The following is a 20,708-nucleotide window of genomic DNA, read 5'->3' on the forward strand; positions in this document are numbered from 1 at the left end:
TGGCAGTTAGCAACCACCATGAATTCTCAAGGCTTCTACTGAACAAACGTGTGTGGAACTAATGAGTTTCCCACGCCTTCTGTATCATTCTGAATATCTGTCTGTTGTTGATCATGACTAATTTCCTATATTCCAACAGGGCGGTTATCACTTGGTCCCATTATTTCACAAAAAATAAGTAAACTTTACTTATCTGCTGGCTTTCCTGATATGAATCAATATTGAATACAAAATAATAATTACATTGTTTTTTGGTTTTGTTGGGGAAACCATTCCCAATACTGGAAATGGTTTCAACAGTTTCTAGTGGATGTTTGTGAGCTCCCAACAATTTAAGCACAAATTTAATTTATACTACCATTTAAATATGAATTCAATTCTCTGTGAAAAGAAACTCTAAGAAATTAACCTTGTTTTGAGAAAGGTGATACGCTCCATGGCTTCAAAATGGCAAGTTTTTTTTGCTAAAATATAGTGGCATTTAAATACATACTACTAATTTTCAGATTTATATCATGCAATACTCTTATTACTATTGTATAATCATTTTATTATAATTACAGATTATAATTTAATACACATGAAAAAAAGATTCTAGGCAAAGAGTACTGAAAAACCCTAGAGAAATGGCATAAAACTACATTAAAAATCCCAAGGAACCCTCAGAAAACACATAAATACCACACAAAAACTACACATGAAGTCCTGGAAGAGTAGCCTCATGGCTGTTTTGGCTGGCCCCAAAGACCAATAGGAATGGTATTAAGAAGTACAATATTACTTACGTTTATTCATTTCTATGTTTTATGGATGTTTCAACAGTAATAATGCAACATGTTGGGAGGTAAACAAACAATTTGTTCTGGCTGTGCCACATTTACAGTATCATAAGAGACACAATCAAGTAGTTTCTCTGAGGACACCAATGTTCTTTATAAAACTGGTTTCTGTGAAAAGATTATAAATTTACTTGCAAGAATATATCAGCTGCATTTCAGTAGGTTTGTTGCGTGATGTGAAACAGTATATTTTGGCACTATAAAGATAGAAACAAGAAACATCATATAAAACCATGATCGGAATGTTTATTCTTTCTCAAAAACCATGAGTTTTCAGGAGTGACTTGTCAATTGTACAATCCTACACATACTGTTTTATCATTTCACATACAGTTTGGTATCACTTTTTTAAGCTTTTAATCAAAATATCTAGTGTTAAACAAGAATGCTAAATATTAGGTAAACCATCAAAAAGTAAATGAAATTATCTTACTTGTCTAGATGTTGTCGGTTTATCATCTGTCATAGCAACAGGAGCAATCAAATGTTCTGTTCGCTCTGTTTCATGCTTGATTTCTTGTTTAATATTGGAAGATAATGGATCTTCATCAAAAAATGAACTATCAGTTTGTGCATCCATACTCTGCAGAAAACATAAAGTAATAATAATAATAATTTATTATCTTTATATAATTAACTTCTATTAAAAATATATCTATGTTTCTTACAATGATAAAACAAATTGATTTTCATAGAAATAACTCATCCATTTGAGTACTTCTATAATAATATTCAACTGGAACTCTTCAATATATTATCAAACATGATAGTGCCAGAAAATTGAAATATTGTAGGCACTAGCAGTAAATTAATAGATCAATAGAAAAATGCGCTTAACCACAATCTAAATGGTTTGGTAAAAGAAACAGGTTGTTGGTGTAAATATAAAAAAACATATCAACCTTGTTTGGAAACAAAAATGCAGTGACATAGAAAATAAGGATTATCGAAACCTACAACAAAATTTCTCGTAACTAAACATGGTTCATAAAGGCAAGGATAGCTCTGTACTCTTTTAAAAGTGGGTATAAATGTTAAATGTGGGTATACAATGAATATGTTAATCACCTTTGTTTAAGGCATGAGGCATCTGCTCACTGTATTTTAATTGTTATGTACTGTTGTAAAAAATGTTTATCTAACGTAAAATGTTAGATGCAATCTGTTAAACAAAGCTATTTACCGCCCTATACTCTACTAATAAATGTTTTTTACACTATAAATCAAAATATCTCAAGCTAGACATAAATGCAAAATGATGATATGTGGGCTATAAACAGTAAATGAAAATATCATAATATCGATGTAAGTTTTGGAGTCGATCAAATAAATCTGTTTTCAGTATACTTTTCTATTTTCATTTTGTCTTTGTTATTTAGGTTTTAATTAGTAAATATTTTTCTAAAATTTGAATACGCATGTCTTTATTTAAATAGAGACATAACATTTTGGGAAGAGGAGAAAAATTTGTGTACCAGAAAAGTTTAAAAAAAAACTTTCTGTGTTTATACACATTCAAACAATTTTAGTTAAACGATCGACTGACGACATTAAATACCACGAATAAAAGTTGAATAAATAATCCTCAAATTAAATAATATTTATTTTATACTGTTTAAAAAGGATTGAAGCATTCGTTGTCATGTAAAACAAGTTCGACGAATATATTTCGATTAGTTTAGTTCTATTAAGTCTTCGAACGACGATTCACTAGGACGCGACTGTTACCAACGGGTTGTGATACGAAAAATATGATTCAAACAGTTTTATTTTATGATAGTACAATTTTGAAAAATTTTGTTTTTGGTGAATTTCAAATTATTTATGCAAAATCAAGAAATTACCTGATACTATTTTCTATGTCAAATAATTTTTCTCATAAAATATAATACATAATCTCAAAACTTGATACACAATTTTCAAAAATAAATAAATAAATATTCGCTGCAATATAAATAAAGTTTTATTTTTATGAACAACAATAATCACTGTTTTCAATACCCGTCTTCAGAAATGCGTGTATATAATTTCACATTAAAATATATATTTAAATGTGTGGGGAAGGCATGATTTGTAAGATCCCCGTGTAATCACATGCAAACTAACAGCTCCCCTCCTTAATAATATGTTGAACTACAGTATGTTCCAAGTTATCATGGGATCCGATATAAGCTCACCTAGGAAACTCAAGAACGGCCTTCCACAAGGGTCGGTACTTGCGCCTCTCGGTTTCAGCCTCCATGTTGCAGACGTGCAAGAGACTCCTGGTTCATGTACTTAAAACAGACGTTTTCTGAAATTAGTGATGCAAAAATTACAGAAGGATTATTTGTGGATTTACAAATACTGTCACTAATAGATAATGAAAAGTTTGAGAAACTATTGTGAATCCCCTGGAGAAAAAAGCTCGACAACCATTCAAAAATGTTACTCACAGTTTTTTAGGGATATCGAAAGGCGGAAAATTATTGTGATATTGTCGACAATTTTATAAAAACTTCGGTAGTAATGTATCCTTAAAAGTACACTTCCTGCACATGCACATAGATTTCTTCCCGGGAAATCTTGGCGTAGTGAGCGATGAGCACGGCGAACACTTTCCTCAGGAGATTTCAGTTACGGAAAAGAGGTATTAAGGCAAATGGAATACTAATATGCTGGCTGATTATTGTTGGACCATCAAGAGGGATGCTCCACAGGTGAAGTGTAGCAGAAAATCGTCATTTCTTACTTTCTAGGTGAGCCAAATGTTTGAATATTTTGTAGTGAAGAATGCAGAAGGCATTAAAATGCTTGAATTATAAATGCCTGTCTCTTGGAAACCATGCGTGATCGTGTTTGAATTCAGAAGAATAAAATACTCTCAGAATCACATATTTTTCTTCCTGAGACAAAAAAAGAATTCTTTTTTTTCCCCAGTGTAAGCTTTTGAATTATAACAATCAACATACATGTACAGATAAATTAAAATATTTTATAAAAGAATCACTTATTCTTACACGAATGGCCAAAAAGGATTGTAATGTAATTAGAATGTATGTAAATTATTATATAATTTATTAAAATATACATTATATATATATATTTATTTATATAGCCTGTGACACTTTCGGTAACATAAGGATTCTAATGCGGGGTCGTACATCTAAATCGGTTGAGTCATTGAGCTAATATGATGGAACAAACATACGCACACTCTAAATACATAACACTCCTTTTATCAAGTTTGGTTGCATCGTGATTTTCTATTGTATTAGTAAATACGCAGTTTCAATTTTGAAAATCGGAAGATTGATTGTGAAAATATAACATTTCTGAAAAATCATCATCTGTTAGATCAAGAGTATACCTGATGCATTGAAAAGTTAGCCATCAGTCCACTAACAAATACCCCCTTTTGAATTTTGAAAATCAGACGACTGTTTGCAGCGATATAAGAGCACCTCCCAAAACAGCGCCCTAAAATAACACTCCATTTTTTACAATTTGATGTTGATAACTGGTCTAACCTCGCAAGAGTTGCTTGCATGACACCAAGTTCCCGCAGGAATCCCGTTATTATAAACAAAAATTTTTTTAATTTATTTTTTATTATTTTATTTTATGTAAGTTTAATTCTATTATTTTTGTAATTTTATTCATTCGATTGATTTGATTCATTCAATTCAAACCCAGCTAACACAGTGATAGAGGCTCACAGTTCATTAAAGTTTGTACTCCCAACTGGCAAATCTCCACTAATAATATATTTTTATAAGTATACATACATATATACATATTTTTATAGCCTATGACACTCCTTGTAATGTAAGGATTCCAACAGCGAGGGGGTGGCATAGATAGTGTAAAATTACTTATACTTCCCATCGCCTTACTACCAGTAAGATAGTGGAGGAATGGAATTTCCCGGAATCCAGGAATAGCCAGTACAAAACTGTAGATGGCTTACTGATGCATCTGGGAAGAGGACATTGCCTCTCTGGTCTAATTCAATATTGTCGTTAGAACAGTCAGTATTACAAATATACAGCACTAATGACTTTTAACATTCAACTTCATCTACATCAACTTCCTGTTTTCATTTTTATGGCCATAAATCAGACCTTGCTTTTATTCGTATTATATTATATTTTTGAACACTACATAATGCTGTAGAAAGCAATTTGTGGTTCAGGTTTGTATTCACTTTCTTCACCATTCACTTGCCTCTCATGCTGCTGGGTAGAGAGTAAGATCACCGATTTTCTCCTTTTTGGAACATAGGAAACTACAATCGAGTCATTTGTGAGACGAAACATTACAGAATGAACTTCTTTTTTTCGGTCAGGCAAAAATTCCTTCAGTATCTCTTTCTTACTGGAACGCTGGATGCCAACCAGTATCATGTTTCATTTTAGTAGTTGAGCAGCCAAGGGAAAACCGGTGAAAAAATTATCAGTTGTCATTTTTGACAAATAAGAAGATAAGACTTTCCATACCAAGCAGGGTAGTCTCACAATCCCTCCAATGTATCCTGTCAATAATACCTACAAAAATCATAAACATTGGTCACTCACAAGTGTGAATACAATATCAATCATTTTAGATTAAAATCATGAAACACAACTATGTATGTCTTCGGATAAAATTATTATAGGAAAAAGTAAACCTAGATTATTCAGAATACCCTGCTTGGTAATGCAAGGGTTAAAGAAGTTTCTTTTGCAGTACTACTAACAGGATAAAAAATCATTATATTAAAATGATTTTTCATAATTCTGACAAAAACAAAATCAAAGAAATACAGTACTTATATTTTTAATTAGAAGTCATTATTAGTAGTAAGAAACAAGTAAACTCAATTGCGTTTAGTATATTTATTGCTCAGTGTAATAATCATTTGGAAAATAAGTTAAAATTCTTTCTGAACCCTTTAATATTTTAGTTCTTTTGTTCCATATTACATATTATCCCTCAGTTTCTTTCTTTGCAACATTACAGTTTCTGTCCCAGTTTATAAACTAGAACTAAGAAATCTAAAAATTCTATAGAGTTTTTCTTTCACTAATGGATTAGTTCTGAATAATAATTAGGCATTTGTTATGTTTGTAAACAAATTTTATGATTTTTAAATTCAGGAATTAACATATTTTTTATTGTAGCATTCATTATATTCAATAATTTTATTTATAATTTTTATTTTTATAGAAGCCAATTATAATGAATTCGACTGTAATTCGGTAATAAATGTAATCGATTCATCCTAATGGATAAATTTAAAAATAATACAAATGCTTTCAAAAAAAGGAAAAGAAAAAAGACATTTACGTTTAATTAAAAACAAAAAATATATACAGTAAACATTAAAAATTCAAAACAAATCGAGACACAGTTAACATGAATTCTCAATACGATCAAATTTGAATATACACTATGTTGTTATAAGATAAAATTATAATAGAACACTAAAATTAATTATGGAGAAACAATAAATACTTAAGTCATTTATATATCTTTATTGCGGGTAGAAGAAAGATACAGCTTGAACAATATAAATTAATAATTTCAATAAATTGCATAGAAATACCTTACAGTAGGCAACAGCACAATATTTTTAGATGGTCAGAATCATAATTAACAAAATAATATTCATTAATAAAATAATATCATTTGAAATGTTTGATAATTTTTTGCAATTTACAATTTATTATCTTCTAATCTTATTATCTGAATCTTCTTGAATCAGAAGATTCAAGACTTCAAGAAAGTTCCAGTACATTACAATCTCGACTTGAAAAACATCAAGACAGGATGCAGATGAATCAGAGAAATAAGAGAGGATCTGAAGGAAATTGGCCATGCACCAGAAGACACCACGGATAAGATAACATTAAACAAGAGAAACACTTGCTTCACACTCACAAGAAAAATACACACAAATATTTCTAACACTAGAAAGGACACAAAGAATGGAACATATTAAAAAAGTTGTGGGAGGACTGTAAGGCCCAAATAGTCCCATTGAAGAGACTTGGATAATGGACTGACTAAAATTTTCTTACGCAGTCATAAAAAATAAATTGTATATCTATATATATATATATATATTTACATATTCAAAGATAACAACTTAACCACCAAAACACAGTAACAAAAAACCTAAAAAAACAATACCCAATTTTTGCCGGATCCCGCATCATCAGTCTGAACACAATTCTATAATTACATCAAACAAATAACAAAGAAATAAAATCTTAAAAATTTAGAAAACATAAACACCCTACCACAATTTTTTTTTTAACATCCGGATCCATCGCTAAGTATTGCTTCAGAGGATGAGATGAATGATTTGTAGCGTGTGTGGAAATGACATGCCTAACCGGGATTCGATCCTGCGACCTCCGGATGAAAGGCAGAGACGCTACCACTCGTGCCGGCCAACCACAAAATTTGTAATAACATAACTCCACTTTTTTAGGTTTTTTGTTACTGTATTTTGGTGGTGTGTTTATTTTTTAAAAAATTTAATTAGCACAGTGGTCAATATTTGAATTTTCAAAAAAAAAAAAATTTTATATATATTGTTTAATCACTTTTTTTTTTTTTTTTTAAGAATTATGATTTTGTAATGCTGCTGTGATCAAGGTTTTACCACAGTTCTCCTTGGTCTATACAGGCAAATTCTGAAGTAGTTCCTTTTTTATAATCCACGGAGTAGCATAACGATGTATATAATGTATTATTATATAACGATCAGAATACAAGATTTAATTAACTCGTTTAAATAAACACTGTTGGATGCTAGTCAGTAACATAGTCAAGAGAAAAACGGTCTGTCATTAAGGGTGACGCTTATGGCATAACCCATACTGCTGGACTGAATGTACAGGAATCAGTCGATTCATTCAACTATAGCCAACAATGTCTGTTTTTGTGAAGGTAGATCCTGCCATCGGCTAAATTCATGCTTGTGACCATAACGGTGTACAGACATCGACCACATCGGTAATCGTACAGCTAAGAGAAGAGTTGTTAGCGGCAAATCAGTCTAGTGATAAAAGGAAAGTCTGTTCCTAGTATGCCTATGTACCCTATTATTTATTTTATACCTAAATATAAGTTTTAAATATTTAGCTTTAACAGTAAATTGATTGGTACGTAAGATTACAATTAGATCGGACTGTGGGTCTATATGCCATCGATACATAGCCTAAAGAGGTAGCAGAAGAAATATTAGTTAAAAAAAAGATTGATTCGTTAAATGTTATCTCCGTCATCTAAAGTTGAAATCGATTTGTTTGTTTACATCGTTCATATGAAAGGCACAATTCTGTTCATACATTGTAAATTGAGCATATTAAACAATCTTTGCTCATTAAAGCACAATAATTTTTTTATTTATTTATAATGGGAAAATAACTGATTTTTTTTTTTTACTTGCAATGAACCATCATTATAGATGTGTTTTTTCACTCAATTCTTTCTATTTTCTCCTGAAGATGGGGATAACAGGTAACAATATTTTATTGATAAGAGATTGTAGATCGTTATTGTAATAATTTTTGTTTTTTTTTTTAACAGGGAAAACTTACATGGTTACGCTATTTCTCTACATAGTTGCCACTCCAATTTAGACATTTGTCGTAGCAAGGTACCAACTTTCCGACACCCTCGTCATAGAACGGAGCCGCCTGTGTTTTCAGCCATGTTTCTACGGTGGTCTGCAGCTCGATGTCTGTGCCAAAATGTTGTCCTCCTAGCCAGCGTTTTATGTGAGTAAAGAGGTGAAAATCGGATGGAGCCAAGTCCGGGCTGTATGGTGGGTGATCAAACAATTCCCGACGACATTGCTGCAGGAGCTTCTTTGTTACAGCTGCAGTGTGCGGCCGACCATTGTCATGGAGAAAGACAATGCCTGATGACAACATTCCTCTCTGCTTATTCTGAATCGCCCTTTGTAAACGTTGAAAAGTCACGCAGTGATGGTCGTACCACGTTCCATGAATTCCACCAAGAGAACTCCATTCTGGGGCCAGAACACAGTAGCCATACACTTTCTGTTGAAGAAGGCTCGCTTGAACTTCTTTGGTTTACTGAGAGAAGGAGAATGCATCCACTGTTTGGATTGTTCTTTTGTTTCTTCAGTTTCGAAATGGACCATGTCTCGTCCCCTGTGACAATTTTGTTCAAAAAATCTTCTCCTTCATTGTGGTAGTGCTGGAGAAACATTAGGGAGGCGTCCATTCTCATTATTTGTGATGCTCGGACAGCATCTTGGGAATCCATCTCGCACACAGTTTGTGGTATTTTAGTCTCTCACTCACAATGGTGTACCATTGTGAGCAGTGTACTTTCACGTATCAGCATGACAATGCCGTTCAAAAGTAGATGATGTATTCAGCGCTTCATGGACTGGGTATACAAATTGGCATTACTCTACCAGATGTTTCATATACGTTACAGTCATAAAGATTGTTAAAGCATCACTTAAATGGACTCCTTTCAACGAGTTATACAATTTCTAGTAAGTTAGAAACAGGATTAACTAAATATAAAATAAAACTATATTTTTAAGATAAATGAAAAAAAAAATGTTTTCTAAAATTTTTTCAGGAAAAATTAAAGAATTTTATTACTATTTTTCTCAGTTTTTAAAAATACCCTAATTTTATACAATAAAAACAAATTTTTTTATGTTATAGCTAAAATTAATAATACAGTTTTGTATTGATTAATCTTTAAAGAATATTTTCGATCCCGAAATAATCTATCAGAAGAGTAGTATGAAACCTTTTCCCAAATCCCAATACATTTTCCTGATTGTCTATAGATTGTTATGAATACAATTTAAGGAATTTCAATAAAAATAAATTTTTGTAATAACATTTTATTAGAACATCTTGCTGCAAAATTTTTTGTTTAAAATAAATTATAATCACGTTAAAGCAAAAGGCTTTAATATTATTTAATTATTATCTGCTTTTCAAATGCATATGTCTTATATAAAATAACTTTAAATTGGTGTGTATCTGTATGTATTATATTTTTCTCAAAAAACCATAAGCTGAACATAAACTATTTACTGCAAGTCAAGCAATAATAACCGTGTGACAATTCTGTTTATTCATTTTGACATACCTAGAACTATTTAAAACGGTTTATCCCATGAAATGTTTTGCGTAAACGATGGGGAGGGGTTATTTCATTCTCTCAATACTCAGATAAATAAGTTAATATTATTAAACTCAAATTTTGTGTTTCGGTGTTTCAAATGCAGTTTATCAGCCCGTTAAAAATAAAAAGCATTAATTATAAAGATTTTTAGAAATCTAACTTTATTATCATTATTTCTACTTATCAGAATAATCGATTTTTTTTCAGTCTCTGCAACAACACCTGAATGGTGTTAAATTAGTTTCAAAAACGGTCTGTGAAAACCAAAAGTCAAACACCAAAAGGTCGGTGAACAGAAACCATAGAGGTTCTATAGTGTAGGGTTTAAAATGTTGCATGTGGTCTCAAAATGTTAATTTTCAATAACCATAAATGTATTCACAATTTTGTCCTACATGTCTCCATATTTCTTAAGACAAACTGAAAACAAGGAAATATGAATCATTTAATAAACAAGTTATTAAAAAGTTTTTTTATTAAAAGAATTATACATACATTATATAAATCATTTCAAATCATCTTATGTATAAAATAATTAGTTTTAATAATAGTGTATATGCAATAAAATGTTTTAGATAAAAATTACATGTAATATTTTTCTAACCAATATGAATAGAAAGGTGTATTTTTAAATTATGCTTTCGATTAAATGTTTTCCTACAAAGATTACAAGTGAAGTTCTTCTCAGCAGTATGAATAGAGAGATGTATTTTTAAACTACTGCTGTGTCTAAATGTTTTCTTACAAAGATTACAAGTGAAGTTCTTCTCAGCAGTATGAATAGAGAGATGTCTTAATAAATTACTCTTACAACTAAATGTTTTTTTACAAAAATTACAAGTGAATTTCTTCTCACCAGTAGGAATAGAGAGATGTCTTTTTAAACTACTGTTATGTCTAAATGATTTCTTACAAAAATTACAAGTGAATTTCTTCTCACCAGTATGAATAGAGAGATGTCTTTTTAAACTACTGCTGTGCCTAAATGTTTTCTTACAAAAATTACAAGTGTATTTTTTCTCATCTCTATTAGTAGAGATATGTGTTTTTAACTTACTGTGTCGAATAAACGTTTTTTTAGAAAAATTACATTTTAAGTTTGTTTTGACAACATGAATAGATAAGTGTGACTCTAATGTAGATCTCTGAGTGAAAGACTCCTTACAAAAAACACATGTGTGAATAGGAAGATGAGAATATATGACATTCCTTTCTCTAACTGGTTTTTCTGTAATTTGCAAGCACTTTTCTTTAAAAGAAAAAGTGTTGAAAATCATATTCTTCATCGCTGGAATTATCACATATGCACTTATATTTTAATTCATTGCAAACCACACATTTTGATCTCTGAAAACTACTTTCAGTAATTCTTTCCAACACATCATCAATAACTTCTTCAATAAGATCCTAAAAAAAAATATGTAACTATTAAGTTAAAAGTCTATCGGAAAAATTTGTTATTTTTAATAATTCCAACTATCTTATGTTCATATTTAAGCAAGCACAATATGTTTGTTTCAGAGTAGCAAAAATAAAAATTTCGTTTGTATTAGCAGTTGTAACAAAATGTAACACAATGAAACTGTACGCTACATAGCGCAGAAACTAAAAGTGGTCAGTCAACAGGCAGTTTCATAATGCCGAATAAAAAAAAACAAATTAAAAAAAAAATTACTGTAGTTTAGTTCTGTTAATATTAACTGAAAATAGAAACCTGGCAATAAGTGTAGATATTTTCCAAACTCACCCAAATATTAAGATATTGGTCATTACATTTGTTCTTAAAAAATCAAACACACAGAAGAGTAATAAGATCAGTTTATAATTTTGATTGATATTCATCCACTGGAAGAATTGAATGAAGTGAAAAATAAGAGAAAACAGGTTAGTACTGGATGGGTGAGTCAAGTTAATAATGAAAGAATTATATACTGAAGATCCTAAATTATATTAATAGATCATGAAAATGTCAAACAAAGAATTTTAATTTTGCTTTAATACATTCTGATACACAAAAATGAGAGTGCCACGATGATGATGAAGTAGTGTGTATACAAAGAAATTGACAAAGCAATTAAATACATAAAAGGAGATGAAAATTTAATAACAGATAGGAGACCTGAATGCAAGCATTGGAAAAGGCAAGGAAGGAAATATAGTGAGTGAATACGGGCTGGGCAAAAGGAATGAAAGAGGGGACCGACTTATAGAGTTTTACACAAAGTATAATTTAGTAGTTGCCAACATCCAGTTTAAAAATCATAGTAGAAGAATATACACACGGAAAAAGCAAAGCGATACTGCAAGGTATCAGATAGATTATATCATGGTTAAGCAAAGATTTAGAAATCAACTCACCGACTGCAAAACTTACCCTGGAGCAGACATTGATAGCGACCATAATTTGGTGATAATGACATGTAGATTGGGGTTTAAAAACCTGAAGAAAAGGAGTCAGATGAATCTGTGGAATTTAGAGAAGCTTGATGAAGAGTAGGTAAGAAGATTTTTGAAAAGGACATCACAAATGGGTGAATGTTAAAAAGGAAATTCTTAAATCAGCAGAAGCGAACTTAGGTGGAACAAAGAGAACTGGTAGAAATCCTTGGTTTCAGATGATATATTGCAGCTGATGGATGAACGTAGAAAATATACGAATGCTAGTGATGAAGAAAGTAAAAAGGAACTATAGACAATTAAGAAATACAACAAACAGGAATTGCAAACTAGCGAAAGAAGAATGGATTAAAGAAACGTATTCAGAAGTGGAAAAGGAAATGAACATTGGTAAAATAGATGGAGCATACAGGAGGAGAGTTAAGGAAAATTTTGGGGTACATAAATTAAAATCCAATAAGTGTTAAACAAAGATGGTACACCGATTTATAATATGAAAGGTAAAGTCGATAGGTGGGTGGGATATATTGAACAGTTATACGGAGGAAATGAATTAGAAAATTGTTACAGAGGAAGAAGAGGAAGTTGAAGAGAATAAAAGGGAAGAAAAAATACTGAGATCTGAATTTAAGAATGCATTAAGATATTTGAATGGCAGAAAGGCTCCTGGAATAGACGGGATACCAGTAGAATTACTGCGCAGTGCAGGTGAGGAAGCGATTGATAGATTATACACACTGGTGTGTAATATTTATGGAAAAGGGGAAGTTCCTTCAGACTTCAAAAAAAGTGTTATAGTCACGATACCAAAGAAAGCAGGAGCAGATAAATGTGAAGAATACAGAACAATTAGCTTAACTAGTCATGCACCAAAAAACTTAAGAATTCTGTACAGACGAATTGAGAGGAGAGTGGAAGACCAATTAGTTAGTTAGGAGAAGACCAATTTGGTTTCAGGAAAAGTATAGGGATTGAAGGGATAGGAAATTGACGCAATTTTAGGCCTTAGATTAATAGTAGAAGAAAGATTAAAGAAAAAAAACTAACATACTTGGCATTTATTAGAAAAGCCATTCGATAACGTAGACTGGAATAAAATGTTCAGCAATTTAAAAAATTAGGGTTCAAATACAGAGATAGAAGAATGATTGCTAATATTTACAGGAACCAAACAGCAACAATAATAATGGAAGAAAATAAGAAATAAGCAGTAATAAGAAAGGGAGTCCGCCAAGGATGCTCCCTATCCCAGTTACGTTTCAATAACAGTACAAGGTGAAAATATAAAGATGCTACGATTTGCTGATGATATAGTAATTCTAGCTCAAAATAAAAAGGATTTTGAAGAAACAATGAACGGCACGGATGAAGTCCTATGCAAGAAATACTGCATGAAAATAAACAAGAACAAAACGAAAGAAATGAATTGTAGTAAAAATAACGAAGATGGACCACTGAATGTGAAAATAGTAGGAGAAAAGATTATGGAGGTAGAAGAATTTTGTTATTTGGGTAGTAGAATTACTAAAAATTGACGAAGCAGGAGCAACATAAAATGCTAAATAGCACAGGGGAAACGAGCCTTCGTCAGAAATATAATTTGTTTACATTAAAAATTAATATAAATTTCAGGAAAAATTTTTTTATAGTATACATTTGGAGTGTCGCTTTATATGGAAATGAAACTTTGACAATTGGAGTATCTGAGAAGAAAAGATAAGTAGCTTTTGAAATGGGGTGCTATAGGAGAATATTAAAAATCAAATGGGTGGATAAAGTGACAAATGAAGAGGTGTTGCGGCAAATAGATGAAGAAAGAAGCATTTGGAAAAATATAGCTAAAAGAAGAGACAGACTTATAGGCCACATATTAAGAATACCTGGAATAGTCGCTTTAATATTTGACGTACAGGTAGAAGGAAAAAATTGTGTAGGCAGGCAACGTTTGGCATATGTAAAACAAATTGTAAGGAATGTAGGATGTAGGGAGTATACCGAAATGAAATGACTAGCACTACATACGGAAACTTGGAGAGCTACAGCAAACCAGTCAAGTGACTTAAGCCAAAAAAAAGTGAACATCATTTCAGGTCAATTGTGGAGTTGTTGCAATATAAAGCTACAGTTCATTGTGTCAATGTTTGGGAACAATTCTTGCACAATTTTGGCCAAACAATGTGATAAAACAGTACAATAGCATCTTAGCATGTAATTAACACCTGAGATCTAAATGCAATTACACATCATTTAGAAAAAATTATTTGAATATGAAGTTACTTATTTTTCTTCAACAGTCAATATTGATCAAATTTCGAGTAATGATGAAAGCATCTTTTTATAAATAAATTATATAAATTTCATTGCTAAGATCTCTAAAATTGTTTAACAGGGCAAATCAATCACTAAGTTGTTTGCATTCTATGGTCAATTTTTAAAGAAGGAGACTTTTTTCTCACCCTTTAATACTCACACAAAGCCACACATATTTTTTTCACAGCTATTTTGGTAACAAAATATTGAGTAACAAGATTAGCATCTTTTTAGAAAAAATATTCACCATCTAACTTGATGAAAATATACCATTCTAAAGCGCGAGCTCTAACAGGAAGTTCATAAACCAGTGCATTCGAAAAGTAACTACATAAATGTGATTATAGGTTGAGGGATTTTATTCTGTGTTAATATGAGTAATGTTTTCTCAAAGGTTTGTAATTCTGTATTGAATGCAGTTAGCTTCCACGACTCGATCAGGATGTTGCGACAAGAATATGACCCCTCAACTAAAGAAGATATGATTCTTTCCTGTCACTGTTTGTTCATTACATTTAAACGATTGAGTCTGTCTTTCCATGTGCACACTGAACAATGAATATTTCTCATTTAACACATCTTCATAAGCATAAGGAGTATATACAGACTGTGAAAGATTAGTATTTTATTAGATTTCCAGGTATAGTGGTCGATATAGCGTAAGAACACTAATCGAAGACTTTGGGGAGATTGGATCAGTAAAGAAATATGAGTGAAGTGGTAGACCATAAGTACTTGATGAAGAGGTATCGACTACTATGTGATGTGGTCTTAACAAATCCGTGCAAAGTTAGCTTAACAGAAAAACAACTGCAACAAGGCAATTTGTAATAAGCACAGTCTTTTCCCATAAAAAGCAATTCAAAAGTTATTGGCCAGAGACTGTGCAAAGTGAATTCAATACTGGGGATGGTTTCTACAGTTTCTAGTGGATGTTTGTGAGCTGCCAACTATTTAAGCACAAATTTTACTTTATACTACCATTTAAATATGAATTCAATTCTCTGTGAAAAGAAATTAGAAGAAATTAACTTTGTATTGAGGAAGCCGATAACCTCCATGGCTTCAAAAAGGCATGTTTTTTTTGCTAAAAAATAGTAGCATTTCAATATATTCTACTAATTTTCAGATTTATATCATGCAATAGTCATATTACTACTGAATAATCATTTTATTATAATTACCGATTATAATTTAATACACATGAAAAAAAGATTCTAATCAACGAGTACTGATAAACCGAAGAGAAATCGCATAAAACCACATTAAAAATCCCAAGGAACCCTCAGAAAACACATAAATACCACACCTAAAACTATACATGAAGTATTTAGAAGTACAATATTTCTTACATTTATTCATTTCTATATTTTGTGGATGTTTCAACAGCAATAATGCAACATGCTGTCTGTTGGGAGGTAAACAAACAATTTCTTCTGGCTGTGCCACATTTACAGTACCATAAGAGAAACAATGAAGTAGTTTCTCTGAGGACAACAATGTTCTTTATAAAAATGGTTTCTGTGAAAAGATTATAAATTTACTTGCAAGAATATATCAACTGCATTTCAGTAGGTTTGTTGTGTGATGAACAGTATATTTTGGCACTATGAAGAAAAAAACAAAAACCTTATATAAAACCTTGCACGGAATGAATATTCTTACTCAAAAGCAATGAGTTTTCAGGAGTGACTTGTCAATCATACAATCCTATATATACTTTTTTATCATTTCACATACAGTTTGGTATCACTTTTTTAAGTTTTAGTCAAAATATCCAGTGTTAAACAAGAATGCTAAATATTAGGTAAACCATCAAAAAGTAAATGAAAATATCTTACTTGTCTAGATGTTGTCGGTTTATCATCTGTCATAGCAACAGGAAAAATCAAATGTTCTGTTCCCACTGTTTCATGTTTGATTTCTTGTTTAATACTGGAAGATAATGGATCTTTATCAAAAAATGAACTATCAGTTTGTGCATCCATACTCTGCAGCAAAACATAAAGTAATATTAATAATAACAATAATAATTTATTATCTTTATATAATTAACATGCATTAAAAATATATCTATTTTTCTTACAATGATAAAACAAACTGGTTTTCATAGAAATAACTCATCCATTTGAGTACTTCTATAATAATATTCAACTGGAACCTTTCAATATATAATCACACACGACAGTTCCAGAAAAGTGAAATATTGTAGGCATTGGCAGTAAATTAATAGATCAATAGAAAAACAATCTTAACCACTATCTAAATGGTTTGGAAAAGAAACAGGTTGTTGGTGTAAATATAAAAAAAACACATCAACCTTGTTTGGAAACAAAAATGCCATAGAATAAGGATTATCGAAACCTATAACAAAGCTTCTCTAACAAACTAAACTAGGTTCATATGGCAAGTACTCTAAAACATTTTTATAAACAATGTTAAATGTGGGTATAAAATGACTATGTTAGTCACCTTCATTTTAGGCGTGAGGCACCTGCTCACTGTATTTTATTTGTTACGTATTGTTGATTAAATGTTAATGCAATCTGTTAAAGTTATTTATCGCCCTATACTCTACTAAAATGTTTTTTACACCATAAACCAAAATATCTCAAGCTAGACATAAATGCAAAATGATGATATGTGGGCTACAAAATGTAAATAAAAATATCATAATGAATAGAATAAATAAAAATTCTTACAATAACTAGGTTTTATGTTTTTAACTTAAAACAAGGTAAAGAAGAAAATAGCTTACTTGTTTAAATATTGTCAGACGATCATCTGTCTTTGAAAGATGTACAAAAAAATGTTCTTCTTGCACTGATTCCTGCATTTCTTCTTTTTTAATGGGCAAGGATAATGGATTTTCTTCCAAAACTGAATCACTAGTTTGTGCATCCATAATCTGCAAAAAATATTAAGTAATATTAATATTCTATTACAAAACTATACCTTAAAATAAGCATGTTAAATGAAATATTACTGAAACGTAAAATCTGATGAAGTCAACAGCTTGGAGCTAACTATTTTGTTAAAAATAATTTAAGACTTGTTATATATCAAAGCGGGTTTTAATACATTAACCTGTGTCAGTTACGTATTGAAATGACTTGTTATACAAATAGTGTAGATTTATATAACTAACACCACATGAAAACCACAGTTTATGGTATAAATGAATTTCTAAATCTCCAAAAAATTTACATGAGTAGACAATAACAGTAGAGGTCATCATTTTTTATTACCAAAAATGATACAATATTTTTCATAAGAAAAGTATTCACTGGGTATATAGACTAAATTATAATGGTATAATTATAATTATGTGGTATGTAATGGGTATAGATGCTAAATTAAACAAAGATTATTGCAAGTTTTCTTAAGTATTAATGGAAGCCAATTCAGTTGTATAAAAGAAGAAAATTTAATTTTTACAGAATCAAAAAATTTTCAGATGTAAAAAGATAATTCAACAGTTAAGATGCCAGTAACATAAAATAAGGCTGTCTGCCATCAAATATTAGAAGAACGCGTGTCAAAAAGGTGTGTCCTAATCTGACTCTAGTTATAACTCTGTCACACAAGCATCCTACTGAAAAACGCCAGAGTTGATACTTATCGATTAGCATAATATGACAGATGTAGTATGTAGACATACACATATGTTATATGTAGTTATATTAATATACTTACGACACGTAAATAATACACGCTTCTTTCACTCTTGGACCAAGGCCCTTTCATTTTTAGAGATCTTAACAATGAAATTTATAGAATTTATTTATATAGAGATGCTTTCATCACTACTCAAAATTTGATCAATGTTGACTGTTAAAGAAAAATAAGTAACTTCATAAACAACTAATTTTTTTTAAATGATGTGTTATTGAATTTGGATCTCAGGTGTTAATTACATGCTAAGATGCTATTCTACTGTTTTATCACATTGTCTGGCCAAAATTGGGCAAGAGTTTTTCCCAAACCTTGACACAATGAACTGTTGCTTTTATACTACAACAAATCCACAATTGACCTGAAGTGATGTTCACTAGCTAACACCAAATGTCATTGCTACATGTTACTTTTGTTATGTTTTTAATGATCTAACGTTGTTGCTCATAGAGTTCTCTTAAAATCAGAACAAATTTAAGAACTTTTTAATTAAGAAATTATTCCTCAGCAGGTTATAAATTGCATTAAAAACTTGTGATATGTATCTGAATATATGTGATTTAGAAACATGATAACATTTCTCTAGAAATGTATAGCTCAATCTTGTAGATAAATAACATACAATTATTTCAAGTTTTATCTCATCATACACTGCTTTTCTCATGGCACTCTCATTTTTGTGCATCAGAAGGTATTAAAGAGAAATTAAAATAATTTGTTTGACATCTTCATGGTCAATTAATATAATTTTGGACCTTCAGTATGTAATTCTTTCATTATTTACTGGACTCACCCATCCAGTACTAAGCCTGTTTTCTCTTATTTTTCATTTCATTCAATTCTTCCAGTAAATTAATATCTAATAAAAATGATAAACCGATCTTATTACTCTTCTCTGTCTTTGATGTTTTAAGAACAAATGTAATGACCAATATCTTAATCTGGGGATGAGTTTGGAAAATATCTACACTTATTGCCAGGGTTCTATTTTCAGTTAATATTAACAGAATTAAACTACAGTAATTTTTTTAAATTTTGTTCTTTTATTCGGCATTATGAAATTGCCTGTTGACTGACCAGTTTTAATTTCTGCGCTATGTAGCGTATAGTTTGATTGTGTTACATTTTGTCCTCCGTATTTTAACTGGTAATACTAATGAAATTTTTATTTTTGATAAATTGAAACAAACATATTGTGCTTGCTTAAATATAAACATAAGATATTTAATATTAAAGTATAAGTTGCCAATTTGTAGTTGGAATTATTAAAAATAACAAAATTTTACGATAGATTTTTAACTTAACAGTTTTTTTTTTTTAGGATCTTATTGAAGAAGTTATCGATAATGTGGAGGAATGAATAACTGAAAGTAGTTTATAGAGATCAAAATGTGTGGTTTGCAATAAATTAAAATATAAGTGCATTTGTGATTATGTCATCAATGAAGAATATGATGTTTTCAACACTTTTTCTTTAAAAAAAAAATTGCTTGCAAATTACAGAAAAACCGGTTAGAGAAAGGAATATCATATATATCTTGTCATCTTCCTATCACATATGTGTTTTTTGTAAGGAGTCTTTCACTCAGAGATCTACTTTAGAGTCACACTTATCTATTCATGTTGTCAAAAAACGTAACATATAATTTTCCTAAAAAATATTTATTCGACGGAGTAATTTAAAAACACATATCTCTACTAATACAGTTGAGAAGAAATTCACTTGTAATTTTTGTAAGAAATCATTTAGTCAAAAGAGTAATTTTAGTAAATTTAACAATCGCATGTGGCATTTTTCCACACAGTGAGAAGCCTAGAACATGATAAACAACAGATATATGGGATCCGGGCCCTTGTTTGGTCTTGACTTTACACCCAAAATAAAGTTCATTACACTTTAAGTAACAGAGTAAGTGTTTCGCCTATGGGACTAGAGCATTACTTCACCACATCCATAAAAAAAGAAGTTAAATGATTTAAAAAACTCTAGACATTTTGTAACTAACGACTAATTAAAAGAAATAAAATTGTAAATATGTAATACACAATAATTCAAACACACAAAGCACTTACAATGACATGTTTACTGGTTCACTACTATCTCATTGTTCCGATGACTACGCTGCACTAGATAACATTTGTACATATTTATACACGTCTAAATCTACACAACAATAGCAACACTACTATTAGAGTTAGCTCATTTGGTTCCATCATATTTATAATTTTCTATGATCTTTTAGTTGACAATTGACAAAAAAATTTTTTTTTAATATTTAAAAAAATTAAAATAACAAAGAAGCTGTAGGTAATGGAGAAATTACGAATACATAT

The 20,708-nt window shown here is 30.5% G+C and overlaps 1 long non-coding RNA gene across 1 annotated transcript in view; it reads left to right on the plus strand.

Moving 5' to 3' along the window:
• LOC142332352 (uncharacterized) overlaps positions 1-10,482 on the plus strand; it is a 30,457-nt gene extending 19,975 nt beyond the window's left edge. Inside the window, exon 3 of the long non-coding RNA XR_012758269.1 lies at positions 8,400-10,482. This is a non-coding gene — a long non-coding RNA (uncharacterized LOC142332352). The remainder of the gene's footprint in view (positions 1-8,399) is intronic.
• The last annotated feature ends 10,226 nt before the right edge of the window (positions 10,483-20,708 follow it).

The sequence above is a fragment of the Lycorma delicatula genome, chromosome 11 (genome assembly GCF_047948215.1).
Source record: "Lycorma delicatula isolate Av1 chromosome 11, ASM4794821v1, whole genome shotgun sequence".
In the NCBI taxonomy this organism is placed as follows: Eukaryota; Metazoa; Arthropoda; class Insecta; order Hemiptera; family Fulgoridae; genus Lycorma; species Lycorma delicatula.